The sequence below is a fragment of the Dendrobium catenatum genome, unplaced genomic scaffold (assembly GCF_001605985.2).
Source record: "Dendrobium catenatum unplaced genomic scaffold, ASM160598v2 original_scaffold_86555, whole genome shotgun sequence".
Classification (NCBI taxonomy): Eukaryota; Viridiplantae; Streptophyta; class Magnoliopsida; order Asparagales; family Orchidaceae; genus Dendrobium; species Dendrobium catenatum.
Genome location: NW_021404996.1, coordinates 95149 through 115368, shown reverse-complemented (window position 1 = coordinate 115368; position 20220 = coordinate 95149). Strand labels below are relative to the sequence as shown.

General features: G+C 34.3%; 1 long non-coding RNA gene and 1 pseudogene across 1 annotated transcript; one reads left to right on the top strand and one right to left on the bottom strand.

Moving 5' to 3' along the window:
* Positions 1-5959, bottom strand: part of LOC110116612 — a 13560-nt pseudogene extending 7601 nt beyond the window's left edge.
* A 7969-nt stretch (positions 5960-13928) lies between these two features.
* On the top strand, positions 13929-17902 carry LOC110116598. Its single transcript, XR_002305451.2, has 3 exons — positions 13929-14057; positions 15233-15334; positions 17247-17902. It is a non-coding gene; the product is annotated as an uncharacterized LOC110116598 (long non-coding RNA).
* The last annotated feature ends 2318 nt before the right edge of the window (positions 17903-20220 follow it).

Here is a 20220-nt window from a genome sequence, read left to right as displayed (position 1 = left end):
CGAATTTTATTGCATTGAATTATATATAAAGTTTAAAGTATGCATATACTTCTCCAAAAGTCTTACAATGAAAATAAATTAAACCTATCTTTAAAAAAAAAAAACTCTCAAGAGGGCCGAGGGCTAGAAGGAAGAGGAGGCACGCAAATTGCAATCTAAAGCCTTAAGAAAATCAATCCAATGATTAGAATCCTTAATCCATTTGCTAAAGCATCCCTATCAAGATTAGATGACTTGAAGACGATCATTCAATAGATGTGATTTCATTTGATTAGGTGTTTACAAAGCATTATATGTGAAGAGAAGATATTAAATCATTTATTTGTTTGAATTTTAAGCCTCAAAGAAATGCAAAATCAATCAAACCTCACCATAATTAAAAAAGCTCCATACAAAAATTATAAGTTGGATAGTCCTATAAAGGGGGTGGTGAGAGGAATGTAAAGAAGATGAGCTAATTCTAGTTTCCTCCCTTTCATCACTATATAGTCTCTTATATTTCTTGATCTAGTGAAGAGCCAAAATAGATTCCTTGTGTCATCCACATCACCATGGACCCAATGTTTGTTGCATTGGCAGAGGTAGATCCTTCACTGTATTTTTACACTAGTAGATCAAGTTGTCATTTTCCATACCTATCTTTCCAACAAAAGTTGTTTCAAATTTTGACTAGTTTAAAAATAAAGAAGAAATGCATAATGCAACGTGACAATAATAATTCTAATATTTCCTTAAGAGTAGAAAAAAAAAAAAAAAAATCCTGCTTGAATCAAAACGAACCTCTTGCCCATGTCCACTGTTGCAGCAGTTCCAAAGGATTTGGATCTAGCCCAGTCTTCTGGAAACAAGATTCCCAATCATTGTACTTATTCGCGAGGACTAAATTCTCAACACAATATATGAAACTGAAATGTCGTTGCTGCATCAAATACAGAGGAACTAATTTTTTATCCATATAAATATCCAAAGTAAACAGACATAAACAGAACAATACAAAACTTAACAGTTACCACAAAAATTTGTAAACCCATCGCTGCAACATGTAGGATTCACCTTATTATAATCTTCATACTAAGATGTGTGCTAGTAACAGGGATTTCATCATAGTAAGATGATGCATTACCACGTCCGGCCAGGAATAAATAGCACAAGCTTCCACAGTGTTCAGAAAGCATTCAGACGGCCCATGCTGCAAAATAAGTGAAGAAAGAACAAAGTTACTACGCTCCTATAAATAAGAGAAATGGCAATGGGTAGGTTTCTTCCGATGCAAGAGAGAAATTTCTTTACAGAATGGGATTAGGATTTGAACTTTGGGCATACTTTTTCGTAGAATGTAACCAGCTTTCAAATTTAAAAAGAAAATCTTAAATGTAGTAAGTACCGGCATGAGATAGTGGAGTTGGGCCCAATCATAGCGTTTCCATAGGGAACGAGACGGAGATCGACAATGGAGATGAGGCCGTCGGAGAAGATCTTGGATAGGGAGAAGACGATGAACGCGGGAACAGAATGGGCAAAGGGGCCTCGTAATAGAGAGCGAGGGAGACTTTCTGAGTTGCCGAAGTGGTGGAAAATGGGAGAAAGAAGGATGAGGAAGTAGGAGAAGAAGAAGAGGGCTTGAATGAACAGAAGCCATTTCAGAACAATTTTCTGAGTGCCGATCGAAGCTTGGGATTGGATCTTGAGTTCAGTTGAGCAATCGCGGGGTTCAGCAACACGAAGAAAATTATTTTTAATAAGATGAAAAATCAAATAATAGGGAGATTTACATATAAATCACTTTATATCAAAGTATTTATATTTTTAACCGCTAAAATTTTAATATTTTATGGCTATGGCCCATAGATTAAAAATAGATGCAAGAAATAAAATATTAACATTTATAGAATATTATTGGTGATAGGACTGAAATACAGAAGTGACATATTTGATAATAAATTAAACTTGTTTATAAGTTATAGGCATGAAATATTAATTTTTTTTTGTTATATATGTAATTTTTTTTACTAAATCCCCTTAAAAAAACTATAATTCTTCTATTTATAACAAAATAAATTATTTAATATGATCGTGCGCTGAGATCGAGTCACTCATGGTTTGAGCTTGATTTATTATTTGAGTTCGAGCTTGAATTTTGTCCTACGAATTTGAGCTGACTCGCTAACGAGCTCATTTATCATGAAAGTGAGAAAATGATTATAATTTAAGTAAATATATAATAAAATTATTAAAAAGTTATAAAAATTAATTAATTAATAAATGTGGAATTATAATTTTTAAATATTTAAATGACTTTCTACTAATATCTCATCATACTATATTTTAAGTATATATTTTAATTTATATTAATACTTTTAAACAAGCTAGTTCACGAGGTGTGTCGAGTCAGGACTAGTTTAAATTTGACTTGTTAGTCCATTAAGCTCGACTCACAAGCTATTTATCAAGTCGAATCACTCACAAATCAGGCTTAACTCCATTTAGGCATTATTCCTTAAATTTTGCTCCCTTGTATGCAAGGAACTTTTATTAATCCGGTGAACGTACGTAGAGCTACGTTCGGCCGGCATAAGATCGCACGCACAAAAACGAGAAATATTCGAGCAATACCCACAATAACGAGAAAATATCATTATGTGAAGACTAAAATACCGAGTTATACGAGCTAATACCGAGTAATACCAAAAACTATCCGAGTTTTTCTAGAAAAACTCAGTATTTTTTGTATTACTCGGTATTGCTCGGTATAACTCAGTATTGGGTCTTCATAGATCCGGTATTCGTCGTTATTACCAAACAATACCTAACAATAATATTGAAATTAATAATATATATATATATATATATTTCTATTATTTTGAATAATGAATTAAAATATTAGTATTAGGAGAACATTTTTCCTTAGTGTTTTTTTTTTTTAGATTTTAAATTTTAAAAATAATAAACATATGAGAAAAGTAAATTTCTTAATTAAATTTAGTAAAATTTTGCTAATTTAAAATCATTCAAGAAATAGCAAGTTTGTTCATATATCGGTTTACGAGGGTATTCAAGCCCTTGACATTTTTATAATTAATTATAAATATTTATATAAGTAGTTTTTAAACTTTTTATTTGTTCAAATAATTATAGAATTATTAAAAAATTCCTTCAACAAATAACTATTTCTGTAGTTTCTTAAAGAATAATTTTGTAATTTAAAATCATCATAAAAAATGTTAAAAACAATTCCTATCCTCCTATAATATTATACAAATTTGGAATATAGGAATTATGCCGTGAATCAATAATTTTAATTATATAAGAATACAGAGAAAGAAAAAAGAGAGAAGAATCACAAAGAGTTAGTAATCTGCTCTTCCATTAATTAATAAATTTAAATATAAAATTATGATATTTTTTTAATAGATTAAGTATTTCTATTGCATTGAGAGATGTAAATGATTGAAATAAATATTAGTATCGTGAAACATTGAGGCGTAATCAAGAAATGCTGACTATTAACAACTTATAATTAATACACGTTATCTGTTAAAAATATAATACCCTTATCATGGGGTGGGCAACAAGCTTTCCTTTAAAATAAAAGATTAGAGTATATCCTGATTTTGTAGCCTATAACCAATTTGATCGAATCAACACGCGACGTTAAATAGAGTGATATTCATTAAATTGATTATTGAAAGACATATAAAAACTTAAGATAAATGAATAATGATCGGTAAGATAAAAATTGATGATTCAATTGGTGGACAAATTGGAGGTTAAATGATAACCCTGATGACCACTAGATGATGAATTTGGATGAATGACAAAACACACATTAAAGTTGAATATCTTGTCTTGCTTTTCTGTTTACAATGGGTAGAACATTGAATTGATTGATAGATATATTGATTAACAACACACCGATTATAAAGTTATGACATGACCTAGTGGTTAATGTTTGTTTCATCACTCAATGCTTCCCCCCCCCGATGAGCTCACCCGCCGAAATTGAGGTTTGAGTCAACAGTACAACCTGTTTGATCGACACAATCAGATTCCACACAAAACTAATATATATGTATGATAAAGCCCAAACTAATATTAGAAGTAGTTCAAGAGAGACCAAAAAGTTTCCAATTACATTACAATTACATCAAGGATCAACTTTGTATGCTTTTCGCACATGGTATTGTTTTTTATCAATGATACATCCATTAAAAAAATAGAAAATATAGAATAATGGGGAAAATGTTTAGAACATGGAAGAATTAAAATTAGTAGAAAATTTTTGAGTATATGATATATAATTTTTCTAAGTGTGGTAACAATAATTAACAAATAATATTATTAAAAATAAATTGATATATAAGTGTGATAGGTTTAAATATCTTGGATCTATTATATAGAATGGAGATATAAGTGAGGCGGAATGTGACAAGAGGATATCATGAAGACTTAAAGGTAAATTTTATAAAACAATAATTGTCCATACCCAAAGGTGCCTTTAAAAAAGCTTAAAAAATGTGGAAAGTTAATGAATTTAGCTATTAATTTCAAAGAATGTCCTCCATACCTTTAGAGGGATCTTCCAAGTTTTCACATTTAGTAGTCATTTGAGAGTTATTTATCATAAGAGGAAATATGATGATATTCAAGATGATGCAACCAAATGTCCAAGTGATTAAAAAACTCCTCAAATAGAATTTGTAATAATTGAGGAGTAAATTTACCACACTTATATCCCTCATGCTCACATAAAGCTGATGATGCACTAATGCTCAGTGTTTTTTAATGTTTAAATCATCACAATTAGTTCATTTATAATTATCTGGTGACAACTTCAAAAACCTCACCTCAATCAATTCCTATTGAATGATGTTTATGGTGTAAAATATATTTTGTGCTTTTACCAGCACAAATGCTACCTTTGATCTACCCTTGTGTCCTTCCTAATCTTTCATGATTAATGTTATCCATTCCACTCGTTCATTTATCTTCTACTATGAGTTGTAAATGTACCAACGACCTAAGTATATCTAATCTAAGTAAGTGCTACTCTCACCATCCCTCGAGGCCTCGAATAATATTTTCTCCCTATATCCCTCCAAGTTCTTCCACACATCCATCTAACATTCTCATTTATATCGCACAATGAAAAGCATCATAAAAACTTACAATTATATTTGAGGAGTTTAACTTAAAGGGAAATAAAAAATGACTGAAAATCTATGTTCAAAGTAATTGTTAAATACTATAGCATAGATAACTAGAATTCATTACGGTAACTTCATTTTCTTTTCACCAGACATGGCCAAAGTGTTGCTTCCAAAAAAAGGAAAATTGAAAAGGTCTATTGCATAAAAGGGAGATCACATTACAGCAAGGACACCATTTAAACAATTGATGTTCCAGAGTCACGGAATCTGTTATTTCAAGGTTATCTTACAATGGACAGAAATTGATCGCTTTTAGCTAAGAAAATTTTATCAATCAAATTCAGAAAAACAAATAAAAACTAAGATCCAACGGTTAACAATCTTATTCAAAATCAACCGGCTGCAGCCAAATTCAATAATTTCAAGCCATCAACCCTCGGAAGATGAAATCACGTCAATGTATCGTTGGCAGAGAAACAGCCGCAGCCTTTTCAATCTGACCAATAAAACACATCACGCCTTCATCTCACCAATAAAAGACACGCGTGTGACAAGCAATCAAAAGCAGGAAACGTCATAAAGGCAAGATTGCTAACCAATGACCTAATTCACATCGGTTCAACACCAAGTAATCAATATATTAATTAAAGAGCCCTATAAGCAAAATATCACCCTTCCACCCAATTCAATTCAACGAATTTCTACAAATCTCGTCGCCAATCAAGACAACTGGAATCCAAAAAGAAGAGAAACAAGCATACCTTCTTATGTTTGGCGTCGAGCTCCTTGGAGACGGAGGCCTTCTCGTTCATGGCCGGAATCAAACGCTTTACCCCTGACAATTAAAGCACCGAGGGGAGAGAAATGCCGGGAGACGAGGAAAAATGTTATGAAACGAGGAAACAGAAGGAAAGATCTTTCCTTTCCAGTATGTTCGCAGAAAATGTTATGGGTGGATATATAAATATATATTCATTTATAATCATTCATAAATCACATTAAAATTTTAAATTTTTATTTTATATGTCTTAAAATATTATTGATTGGTTTTTTTTTTTTTTTTTTTTGGTTTTTTTTTTTTTTTTTGGAAGAAATATACTAAAAATTTTCTTTTGGATCAAATTATTCATATTTTTTACCAATAAAGATCGCAACCCTCACCAAATAGTTGTTCCATTTTTTTGCTAGCACATTCTATATATTTGGTGAACTCAAAGCTTGTGTGTTCAAATAGCGACAAACTTTATGTATGTCATATTATCAAAGTTAGTGATGTTATATGTGCCGTTATTTATGTATGAATATATTATTAGCGCTATAAATCTTAAACCTAATTACCATTGGACATCATAATACCTGCTAGAAAGTTATTAGAAATTTGATTGAGCCAATTTCTAATTGAATTAAGCCATCTTGTAATGTTGATTAAGCATAATTGAAACATGATTAAAATATCTTCAAAACATGATCGAACTATCTTCAAAACATTATTGATACATCTTCGAACATGATTGTGTATCTTCAAATCATGATTGAAGTGGCATTAAAACATGATCAGACTATTTTTGAACTATGATCAAACCCTCTTTGAAACGCCTTCAAACATTGTTCGGACTTTCAAGCAATGTTTAAGCAATATTCAAATATGGTTCTTAAAAGATTCGATCAGTATTTGAAGATATTCGATTATTTTGTAAGATGTTTCAATTATGATTTGAAGATGATTATGATAAAATGATGTTTGAATCATGTTTGAATATTATTCATACATATTCTTATCTTGATTAAACCAAGTTTGATTCTTGTTCGAGTGTGGCTCGTGGCTCTAGCCTTATTCAAACCAATGTCATTTGAGACATACTGAAAATAAGTAGTATGTGGTCCAAATATTGGTTATTTTGATCCAAAATAATATTTTGGCATATTTCTCCAAAAAAATGAACAACTAATATATTTCTTCAATTATGAGTATTATGAGGCATATGAAGTCAATTTTTTTCTTAAAAGTGATGCATAAAAAGATATTTTCACAATAAAAAATAATATTAGTGAATTTTTTTAATGTGATTTAAGTATTAGAATATTATTTAAAACGTAAATATCCAAGTGTCCAATATATAAATACATAAGAGTTTCTTGGCATTTATGCAAATCCCTCCAAAGTTTTTTATGTAAGTATATTTAACACTTAAATTTTTATATTTATTTATGCGCTCAAAATAAAATCAATATATATATATATATATATAGTCCACTATATAAATCATTTTTCTCCATTGTGTCATATTAAGAGTCAAATTCTCATTTAAATCCAAAATAAAAGGTCATTTATAATATTTCATAACAAAGTCTTTTTAGGTCTACCTCTATCTGTCTTAAAATTGACCAAATATAATACATCTACTCTCCTAACTAGGTCGTCAAAAAGTTGATATTTTATGTATCCAAATCATCTAAGATGGCTCTCTCTAATCTTATCTGCCATTGGAGCTACTCCATCTTGATCTTAAATCACAAAAAGCTTAAATATGTATATATATTCTAAAAAAATATTATGTGTATAATAATTATTAACCCTACTTTATATGTTATAGAAGATTACATGTGACTTTGGGAAGCACATTGCCAAACTTCTACGGGAGAGGAGTCCTCTTTTGAATCAATTCAATAATCAAACGTTAATTTATGGACCCAAATATTGGAAGAAATGCACAGGAGTGTTCATAGCTTAGGCTGATAAGTCTTTGCATATGAAGCGAAATCCTCCACCATATTTGACTCTGTTGATAGCATCATTGAGGAAACCCTAAACTAGAAAGATAGGTGCATTAAATGAAGAAATTAATCATATGTACAATTAAAACGATCATTAACTTTTCACGATAATGTGCTCTGTTAGGGTTTCTAGATGCCACTCCTCTCTTCGTCGATGCGTCCTTGCTCTTCGAGCTCCTATGGGAAGTTTCGTGCCCTAATCTCTTGTGGTTTTCGTTGTTTTTTGTGGCCTTTTGCTTTTCAATGGAGGACAAACGTCTTCGGGATCTCGGCTTCTTGGTAGGCAATCCCCCATCTTGGTCTTTTCGTGAGGCTTTAGTGGGTTATTCTTCATCTTCTGTCTCTAATTTTCCATACCACAAAATTTCCTCTTTTCGTGGGATGTCGTCACTTTGGATTTCCGATGAGGAAGTTTTGGCACTTGTCGCTCCCTTTGAGTTTGGGTTATTGGGTAAATTTCCCTCTCGTAGGCCTTCACTTGAGGCTATTCGCAAATTCTTCTTTAACCTCAAGCTCAACGGTGAATTCTCGATCACTGTCCTTAACCCTAAGCATGTTCTCGTCAAGCTTGTGAATGATTTGGACTATTGCCGTGTTTTTTCTCACCGCTCATACTTTGTGAACAATTATTTCATGAAACTCTTCAAGTGGTCTCCTACCTTTGATGTTGAAATTGAATCACCCATTATCCCTATTTGGGTTTTTTCCCTAATATGAGACCGCATCTATTTGCCCCTAGGATTCTTTATGGACTTGGTTACATGTTTGGTAGACTCTAAAAATTGATCATGCTACCTCCTCCGGTAGGCGGTCGTCGGTTGCACGTGTCTTGCTGGAATTAGATGTTACCAAAGTTTTTCCTTGTCAAGTTTGGGTTGGCTATGAGGGCTTGGGTTATATCCAAACAGTTGTGATGGAGCCTTTTGTGATGCCCCGAGATCTAACTTGGAAAGAATGTCAATCAATTCCCAAACAATTTACCAGAGTTATCTATAAACCTTCAGTAAGCAATCTATCAAACATCTATAAAATTTAAACATCAATATTCAAGTCGATTCATATCTCAAAACATCATATACAATACTCAGGAACTAAACTATCAATACAAGTAGAGAAATCTATCTTGTCCTGAGTACAAAAGAATCATCTATCGATCAAAAGACAAAAACCTGAAGATCTGGATCAATTCCTATCTCCTGCTCCCGAGCCCTGACCTGAAAATATCAACCACATATAATGAGCTTTACAAAGCCCAGCAGGTCACCTAATACCTACAACTGAAATCAAAGCACGGCGATGCTATCAATATGCATGTCAATCTATCAATCTGAATCAGTCAATGGTCAATGAGTCTATGCAGTACGAAACAAATCAGTAGTCGATGAAATCCGAAAATCAATAGTCAATAAAACCAGTCAATGCAGCGGCAGGCAAATCAATCATTTCAATTCAATCAATCAATATCCGTCAATCAAATCAATACGGTCAAATCAATGAAATCAGTCGAGAAAAGCAATACGGAACAATGAATCTATACGACAGTCAATACGGTACAGAAACAGTAGGCAGTAGTACGATGTCCATGTTCATGCTATCAATACAGTATCTATATCTATCAATGTCCATATCAATGCTCAGTAGTATCAATGTTCAGTAGTCAATCGATGAAATCAGTGAAATCGTACGATACAGTAAACCCGATCAAATCCGTAAAATCCGTAAATCAATACATTAAACATGCAATCAATACGATAATACTGAACAATGTATAATCAATGGTCATGTTGCTGTTGTAGAATTCATATTGCTGTTGTAGATATCAATACATTGGTTCTATGAAAAGAGTCGTCACTCTATTGCCCGTCGGCCGCCCGTCGGCATATAATCTCCTTATGACTCCCATCGTTATATCCATGATCCATGATCTATGATTTAAAGGAAAGCCCGTCGGCCCACCATCCTGTACAGGTATCATCTCCAACCAATGTTCAACCAGGTTATACGTGTTTCAGTATCAATAAGCAATCAATAATCAATATTAGAGCAATCATATCAATAATCATAGGCATATCGATTCAATCTATCAATTTCAGTCAAATCAGGAATCATACAAAAAAAATCGGGCAGAGTAACAGTAGTCTATCGAATTTACACAAAAATCCTGCAAAAAGACAAATTCTGAATTTCTCCAAATTACAACAGAATAACCACGGCATCAATGCAAGACTATCAATCTATAGAATCCAAATCAAATCAAGTCCTGATAATTTTCTATTCAATTAAAATCGCGTAGAATCAATTCCGACCGATAAAATCATCGTAGAAAATAGTCAAATCGTGTACAATATTCATATCTATAACATACTAAAAGTTGTGCGGTGAAAGTCGTGTCAATACAAAATCAGGTCAAAAGTTCGACTACAAAAACACAAAACAGTGCACAACTCGATCAAAATACAAAATCTTCGAAAACAGAAATAGGGTTCGGAGTCCTTACAGCGAGACAAACAAATCTTCTAACAGCGTCGTCGGACGAAAAGCGCTCCACGGGCTCCAAAACCAAGCTTCCTCTTCTCTTTCCTTCTCTTTCTCTCTCCTGCCTTTTCTCTCTCTCCAAAATGAATCCAAAATATCTAAAATCCGATATTTATTAACACTGATCGTCCTGGACGATCCAAATTTCGTCCTGGTACGATGGGTTCTCTGGACAAATTTCGTACAGACGAAATCCAAATTCGTCCCGGGCGACTTGCTCTCTGGACAGATTTCGTACAGACGGATCGTCCCGACTGCTCCAGGTTCGTACAGACGAAAATGGCAGATTTCTTCACAAATTTCTTCAGTTCGTCCAGTACTAAATCCAGTTCGTACAGACGAACTGCACTAAAAAAAAATCAGCTTTTTGAAGGGTTTTACAATCTACCCACCTAAAAAAAAAATGTCGTCCTCGACATTTCCCTTAAGGGATCGAATGCAAAATCGATACAAAGCAAATCCGTCCAATCAAAACTCAAATCGAATCGAATCGAATCAAAATCAAAACTCGTTGAAATCCATACAGTCATTCAATGCATTCAATCACATGTCATTCACTAGTATGCAAAATGATGCACGTGAAACAATCCATTCTACCAAACTATCAATCAAATCCTTTCACTACACTTGCTCTGATACCAATTGTGACGCCCCAGGCATCCATAGTGAAAGGATTCGTCTGACATTCTGATCGAACTCCATTCCAGTTGCCTTGCTCGGACCTGAAAATATCAACCACATATAATGAGCTTTACAAAGCCCAGCAGGTCACCAAAGCCTACAACTGAAATCAAAGCACGGCGATGCTATCAATATGCATGTCAATCTATCAATCTGAATCAGTCAATGGTCAATGAGTCTATGCAGTACGAAAATTCAATAGTCAATAAAGCCAGTCAATGCAGCAGCAAGCGAATCGATAAATCAACTCAATAAATCCATGTCAATCTCAAAGAAATCCGTACGCAATAGGAAATCAATCAATCCGTCAAATCAATCGCTATCAAATCAAATCAATGCGGTCTAATCAATACTATTTATTCAATGAAATCAAACGAGGAAAGCAGTACGATAAATCTCAAGATCAATAAATCCATAGGCAGTAGTAACAATAAATCTATAAGCAGAAATCAATGAATCTATAGGCAACAATGTCAATAGTTCTATACTATTCATGTCCATGCTATCAATACAATATATATATCCATCCATTTCTATATCAATGCTCAATGTCGATGCACAGCAATCAATCAGTGAAATCAATGAAATCGTACGATCTAGTAAATCCAATCAAAGTCGATAAAGCAGGAATCTATAAAACAATGAATCCATAAATCAATACAGTAAACATGCAATTCAATACTATATACTGGACAAGTACAATCAACTGGCTATGTTGCTGTTGTAGAATCCATATTGCTGTTGTAGATATCCATACATTGGTTCTATCAATAAGAGTCGTCACTCTTTTCGCCCGTCGGCATTTTTATAAACTCCTTATGACTCCCAATCGTTATATCAATGATCAATGGTTTAAAGGAAAGCCCGTCGGCCCACCATCCTGTACAGGTATCAATATCAATCTTCAACCAATGTTCAACCAGGTTATACGTGTGTTCCAGTATCAATAATCAATCAATAATCAATTCAATAATCAATATTAAAGCAATCTATAGCAATTATATCAATAATCATAAGCATATCAATCTAATCTATCAATTTCGGGAAAATCAGAAATCGTACGAAAATCGGGCAGAGTAACGACAGTCGGTCAAATTTACACAAAAATCCTGCAAAAAGGCACAAGTTCCAAATTCTTCCAAATTACAGTAGAACATTCACGACATCAATATAAGACTATTATTCTATAGAATCCAAATCAAATCACGTCCTGATATTTTTCTATTCAATTAAAATCGCGTAGAATCAATTCCGACCGGTAAAATCATCGCAGAAAATACTCAAATCGTGTACAATATTCATATCTATAACATACTAAAAGTTGTGCGGTGAAAGTCGTGTCAATACAAAATCAGGTCAAAAGTTCGACTACAAAAACACAAAACAGTGCACAACTCGATCAAAATACAAAATCTTCGAAAACAGAAATAGGGTTCGGAGTCCTTACAGCGAGACAAACAAATCTTCTAACAGCGTCGTCGGACGAAAAGCGCTCCGTGGCCTCCAAAACCAAGCTTCCTTCTTCTCTTCCTTCTCTTTCTCTCTCTTGCCTTTTCTCTCTCTCCAAAATGAATCCAAAATATCTAAAATCCGATATTTATTAACACTGATCGTCCTGGACGATCCAAATTTCGTCCTGGTACGATGGGTTCTCTGGACAAATTTCGTACAGACGAAATCCAAATTCGTCCCGGGCGACTAGCTCTCTGGACAGATTTCGTACAGACGGATCGTCCCGACTGCTCCAGGTTCGTACAGACGAAAATGGCAGATTTCTTCACAAATTTCTTCAGTTCGTCCAGTACTAAAGTCAGATCGTACGGGACTAACAGCACAAAAAAATCAGCTTTTTAAGGATTTTACAATCTACCCACCTAAAAAAAAATGTCGTCCTCGACATTTCCCTTAAGGGATCGAATGCAAAATCGATACAAAGCAAATCCGTCCAATCAAAACTCAAATCGAATCGAATCGAATCAAAATCAAAACTCGTTGAAATCCATACAAATCACACAATCCAGTCAATCACATGTCATTCAATATGTATGCAAAACGATACACTTGAAACAATCCATTCTATCAAACTATCAATCAAATCCTTTCACTACACTTGCTCTGATACCAACTGTGACGCCCCAGGCATCCATAGTGAAAGGATTCGTCTGACATTCTGATCGAACTCCATTCCAGTTGCCTTGCTCGGACCTGAAATTATCAACCACATATAATGAGCTTTACAAAGCCCAGCAGGTCACCAAAGCCTACAACTGAAATCAAAGCACGGCGATGCTATCAATATGCATGTCAATCTATCAATCTGAATCAGTCAATGGTCAATGAGTCTATGCAGTACGAAAATTCAATAGTCAATAAAGCCAGTCAATGCAGCAGCAAGCGAATCGATAAATCAACTCAATAAATCCATGTCAATCTCAAAGAAATTCGTACGCAATAGGAAATCAATCAATCCGTCAAATCAATCGCTATCAAATCAAATCAATGCGGTCTAATCAATACTATTTATTCAATGAAATCAAACGAGGAAAGCAGTACGATAAATCTCAAGATCAATAAATCCATAGGCAGTAGTAACAATAAATCTATAAGCAGAAATCAATGAATCTATAGGCAACAGTGTCAATAATTCTATACTATTCATGTCCATGCTATCAGGGTAGTTAAGGTTCATTTTGTGTATATAGCTTGTGGAATGTGTCATCTTAGTTGAAATGGTTTCATTTGTGTTCTTTTGTTTTCTTTTTTTTAAGAAATTCCTTTTGTTATATGCCCAGGTTAAGGGCCTTGAGCAACCAATGCAGTTCACTAAAGCAACAAGTAAATCTACTGCTGAAGAAGGGTTTTTGGTACAAAAGAATGTTTGAAATAAGAAATTCGAACCTGCAGACAGCTGAGGCTGAGGTAAATCTTAATTGCGTTTCTTTACTCCATTCACTCTACTATTGTAGGTTTCAGTATTTTCATTTTAATTTATAACTTTTTATCATTGCCTATTTTCTTTGAATTTCATCTCATGACAGAAACTGGTTCTAGCCAAATAGTCATGACCTGTAATATCATGGAGCTAAATTATGGTTTTTCATTATAAATATAACTTCGTTGCGAGCGAAATGCCTTATTGTTGCATCATAGCTGGTTTTAGTGGGTTCTGGTTGAGGTTTGTTCCTGCACCTACATCTCTGCCCACCCCATCCAATAAAAGATATTTGAATTATGGTTTTCCAGCCTTGGCATTGTCCTTTACGACATGTGTTTAGACTTCTATTTAATATTTTGATAGGAAGCACTTGTAGATCTCAAGTATTTCCATCAATCTTCACAACAGCGAGATTTCTCCACAAAAATCCACACAAAACCACGAAAATAGTAGATAATTTGTATTATTTGATGAAAAGAAAGCGGAAATTACCAAGATACAATTGATCCTCTATTCGAGAGGAGGATTGATCTCTCCCAATCTCTAGACACCGCTAGAGCCCCAAGGAAAACCTAAATCTAAGAGATCTTAAATTTCAGCCAAATTCTAGATGCCCTAATCATAGGAAAATAAAGTATTTAATACATATAAATTAAAAGGGAATCCCTAAACAGTCCCTACATTCAAATTTCCCTCCCAAAGCCCTCAAAAATCCTTCCTAAAATGCTCGTTTGGCTCATGCGGACCGAACGCCCACGGAAGAGACAGAGATCGTCCGCCTCGGTTGCGCTGAGACGGTCCTGCGTGAACCGGCTGAACCGGTCCAATGGACCAATCTAACATATTTCAATTCTAAATCCATTCAAATTTGTGAAAGCATGTCATATTTTATTTAAATGTTTATTACTTTTCTTTGTGTTCGTTTTACCTTTGAAGTTTTGTATACTTCTTCATTGTAACTACTACTAGAGGAAGTACTTCACAATTATTTTAGGTTTCGTTTGGGATGGCTTCTTATTGCTTCTTAAAACATCTTTGTAGCACAAAATATAAAATTTTTATAGTAAAAAGCTGCTTTAAGAAGCAGTAAGAAAGCTGTCCCAAACGAAGCCTTAAGCTAATAATGCAAGAAAATGACTTTCCTTTTTATTGATTTCAGGTCGATCTACTTGGTGATGAGGTAGATGCACTTTTGTCTGTTCTTGGAAAGGTATATGTAGCACTTGATCATTACTCACCAGTGTTGCAACACTATCCCGGGGTAAAGTTCGTTTCAGCTTTTCTGCTGTTTTCTTCTGTAGTATATTATTTTGCGGGAATTTCCGTGTAGTTGCTAATTTTTTACTTTCTTTGCTACTTGGTCATCTATTTTTTCACCAGGGTAGCAATTAGGTTGATATTTTCCAGTCTTATCTCTTAAATTGATAATTTAAGGATGAAAAGGCTCCTGCTTCACTGTCAAATATATGCTGCCTTCTTTTGCTATGTAAGATTCCAGAGTCTGGCTGCTACACGACAGATTTAGGCCTCGTTTGAGATGGCTTTTTTACTGCTTCTTAAAACAGCTTTTAAAATTTAATTTTTGTCCTAGAAAGCTGTTTTAAGAAGAGCATGAAATCCGCCCCAAAGAAAACCTTAGTCTCTATTTACAGGGCGTGAGATCACTTGTGTGATGGTTCTATAATTTGTGTTGATTGCGGCCATTTCAAATAGGATTCACTCGAGGGGTTCCAAATGTGTGGAAGTGGATGGCTTTTTATTGACATGAAATTGATAATCAAGTAGATGAATTGAGTTTGTCCTGATGAACTATGGCATCTAAATAAATATTGTCATACTTGTGGATCTCTGGACTTCTAAAGATCACATTTGCAATATATGAACAAGAAAGTCATCAAAATTTATCTCCTGCTTTTTTCTCCATATAAAAAGCTTAGGTTTTTATATGGTCTTGCTTCTTGAATTTGTTAGAAAATGGATAGTCAGCTTGTGGCCATGAATTTATTAGATGAGTTCCTCGAGTATATTTGAATTAAACATTAGAGAATTTTTATTAAATATTTCTTCGTTAAAAGTAATTTTTTTTTTTAAGCATTGACATCAAATAAAAATTTTCAGATAAAAATTGCAACACTATTAGATTCTTCTGCATTTATATCATTCTAGGTGAGTTCTACGAATTTGGCCAATGTTTTTGGTTGCTGCAAACTGAGATCATATCTGTAAGATCCTTCTTGAAGACCTTCAGTAAGTGTAGCTTGGGTTACTACAAACTTTCTATCATTGACATTTATCATTTCACGTTGAAAATGAGTTACAAATCGCTCAAGGGATTCATTAGGTTCCTACCTAATATTCAATAGGGCTTGAGAGCTTTTCAAAGGTCATTGAGCACTTACAAATTGTGTAATACAAGTCACTTGAGTTCTACAAAATTTGCTATGCCTTTGTATGGAGCTTTCGAAAACCATCGTAATATGGTGCCTTCTTAAATGTTGTAAAGAGTAATCTGCACTTCACTTCATCCCTTGCAATGAGCAATGATATTGTTGACTCAAACCGAGCAATAATATTTGTGGGGTATGAATTCCCTTTGTAAGCTTCCAAAGTGGTATTTTGAATTTTAGGGAAGATTGGGCCATTACTATCTAGATTAAGGCTTCACGACTTTTTTGTTGCTTTTTAAAGCAACTTTTAGTACAAAAATTAAAATTTTTATACTAGAAAGCTGTTTTAAGAAGCAACAAGAAAGTCGTTCCAAATGAAGCCTAAGATTGTGTTTGTTGGCTTGATGGAGATTTTCGTGGGTTGGCAGGTTGAAAAAGTTTAGCTTCATTTTCTCATTTGCGTAATTAAGATCTTTTAGTAGAGCTTGATGAGGGAAAGTGAAGCCAGCAAGGAGGCTGTGCTCTTATAGTGAGAACAAGCAAGAGAAACATTTTGTTGAAAATGTTGAGATCCCTTAAATCTTTTTTGTTATGGTCTTTCATTAGGTTGAGTTGCTGGAAAGCGATGAAGATTTGTTGCTTCTTCTGCACTATTCTTCCTTCCACCCTTCCATTTGAGTGATCTATTGCTGATATGATCCTTCATACATAAATTTTTCCATAGCTATCCGTATACAACTTATGCTGCATTATCTGTTCTCAGCCATCAATTTCTTTCAATATCAGGTTATGGAAATTCTAAAACTGGTTCAAAGAGAACTCCAAGGTGAAACAGCTACATCAAGGTGATTCAGAATCTGGTTGAATGTCTAAGATGATTGCTTGCTGGTAGATTTATAAGCCTCTCTGATCCACCATTTACGCTCTCATTCTGGTAATTTGTCAGAATTACCTCTGAAGTTGGTCGTCTATTTTGAGTTTATGTTCAGTTGCTGCAACTAAGAACATTCAGGCTCTTTCTTATTGTTTCTTAAAGCAGTTTTTTCGTAAAAAATTAAAAAATTTGTACTAAAAAGCTGCTTTAAGAAGCAGAAAGAAAGTCGTCCCAAACGAATCCTCAGTCTCATGCCCATTCTTTCATTCAACTTCTACAATAAAGCTCAGATGTTATCAGCTCTTCAGAGCAATGCAAAGCAGCAATTTCTTGTTTATTTTTTGCAGATCAGTGTACAGTATTAGTTCAATTTCTTTGGCTCAGATTATGTTATTCTGAAGTAGTTGAAGGGTAGGGAGATATTTATTGAGATTTCTGTGAGTTATTGAACTGTGGTGGTTCAAAGCTGAGAGAATCTGTAGAGCTCTTCTTTGGTTGTAAAAATGAAAATGTGGCTATGTATTTCAGATATATGTAAATGGAAATGGTTGCCTGCTTTATTTATCTATCTTTTTGTGGTTATTTATCCTGGACTTATGGAGATATGTATGCTAGTAAGGGTTGGCAAAATTGCATGTTGAGCTAACTCATCAAATGAATTCGCTTCGCTCGAGTCAAAGATATTCGCCAACCAAAAATGAATTTGTTGAAGATTCCATCAGAATTCAACCAATCTAAGATTTCGTTTGGAATAGTTTTCTTATTATTTTTTTGAAGTAGTTTTTTAGTACAAATTTTTTTACAACAGTTACAACATCAAGCAATTATTCTTCTACATGGGGTTCAGCTGTATGAATCCTTTTTCTCCATTGGTTCATATTAAGGAGAAATTATTTTGTGTGGACACCGGATCGTCCGAAGGCGAATCAGGGCGTGCCACGTCATCCGATACATAGTGGGTACACAGCTGTAATACACAACAAAAGAGTGTCATGGTGCGGTCTGATTCGCCTTCAGAACAACGTTTGTATGCACACAAAATAAGTTCACTACGAGCCAAATTCTTATATTAATATAATAAATAAATGTTTTTTTTAATATTTTTTAATCAAGTCTTTTTAGGTCTATCTCTATCTTTCTTAAATATAAGTTAAATCTAATACATTTACTCTCCTAACTAAATCATCAAAAAGTTTATCATATAATATAATACATCTACTCTCCTAATTAGGTCGTCAAAAAGTTGATATTTTATGTATCCAAATCATCTAAGATGGCTCTCTCTAATCTTTATCTGCCATTGGAGCTACTCCATCTTGATCTTAAATCAAAAAAAGCTTAAATATGTATATATATTCTAAAAAAATATTATGTGTATAATAATTATTAACCCTACTTTATATGTTATATGAAGATTACATGTGACTTTGGGAAGCACATTGCCAAACTTCTACGGGAGAGGAGTCCTCTTTTGAATCAATTCAATAATCAAACGTTAATTTATGGACCCAAATATTGGAAGAATGCACAGGAGGAGGGTTCATAGCTTAGGCTCATAAGTCTTTGCATATGAAGCCAAATCCTCCACCATATTTGACTATATAGATAGCACCATTGAGGAAACCCTAAACTAGAAAGATAGGTGCATTAAATGAAGAAATTAATCATATGTACAACTAAAATGATCATTAACTTTTCACGAGAATGTGTTCTATTAGGGTTTCTGGTTGGCATTCCCTTCTCTTCGTCGATGCATCCTTGCTCTTCAAGCTCCTCTGGGAAGTTTTGTGCCTTAATCTCTTGTGGTTTTCATTGTTTTTTTGTGGCCTTTTGCTTTTCAATGGAGGACAAACGTCTTCGGGATCTCAGCTTCTTGGTAGGCAATCCCCCGTCTTGGTCTTTTCGTGAGGCTTTAGTGGGTTATTTTTCATCTTCTGTCTCTAATTTTCCATACCACAAAATTTCCTCTTTTCGTGGGATGTCGTCGCTTTGGATTTCCTATGAGGAAGTTTTGGCACTTGTCGCTCCCTTTGAGTTTGGGTTAGTGGGTAAATTTCCCTCTCGTGGGCCTTCACTTGAGGCTATTCGCAAATTCTTATTTAACCTCAAGCTCAATGGTGAATTCTCGATCATTGTCCATAACCCTAAGCATGTTCTTGTCAAGCATGTGAATGATTTGGACTATTGCCTTGTTTTTTCTCACCGCTCATACTTTGTGAACAATTATTTCATGAAACTCTTCAAGTGGTCTCCTACCTTCGATGTTGAAATTGAATCACCCATTATCCCTATTTGATTTTTTTTTCCTAATTTGAGACCGCATCTATTTGCCTCTATGATCCTTAATGGGCTTGGTTCCATGTTCGGTATACCCCTGAAAATTGATCAGGCTACCTCCTCCGGTAGGCGGCCATCGGTTGTGCGTGTCTTGGTGGAATTGGATATTACCAAAGTTTTTTCTTGTCAGGTTTGGGTTGGCTCTGAGGGCTTGGGTTATATCCAAACGGTTGTGATGGAGCCTTTTCCCTTTTATTGTTCTCATTGTAAGTCTTTGGGTCATTCGAAACATGAATGCCTACGTCTTCATCCCCAGTTGCCTCATGTTCTGGAGGAGGTGTTGTCTCCTGTCATTAAGCAGTCTGTTGAGGGTAATTTTTTGCATCCAGCTGGTCAGGTTTGTGATTTACCAGTTTGTTTGCCTCTTGCTAGTCCTATTTGTGTTGGATAATTGTATTGTTGCTTTAGCTGATGTTGTTTGTGATCTTATTGAGCATGAGTCTATTCGGATTGACTTGGTTATTCCTAATCCTGTGGGTCAGTCATTATCTCTGGTGGGTATTGGGGCTGAGGGTGTTGAAGGATTGACTGTGCATTCTAATGCAGATG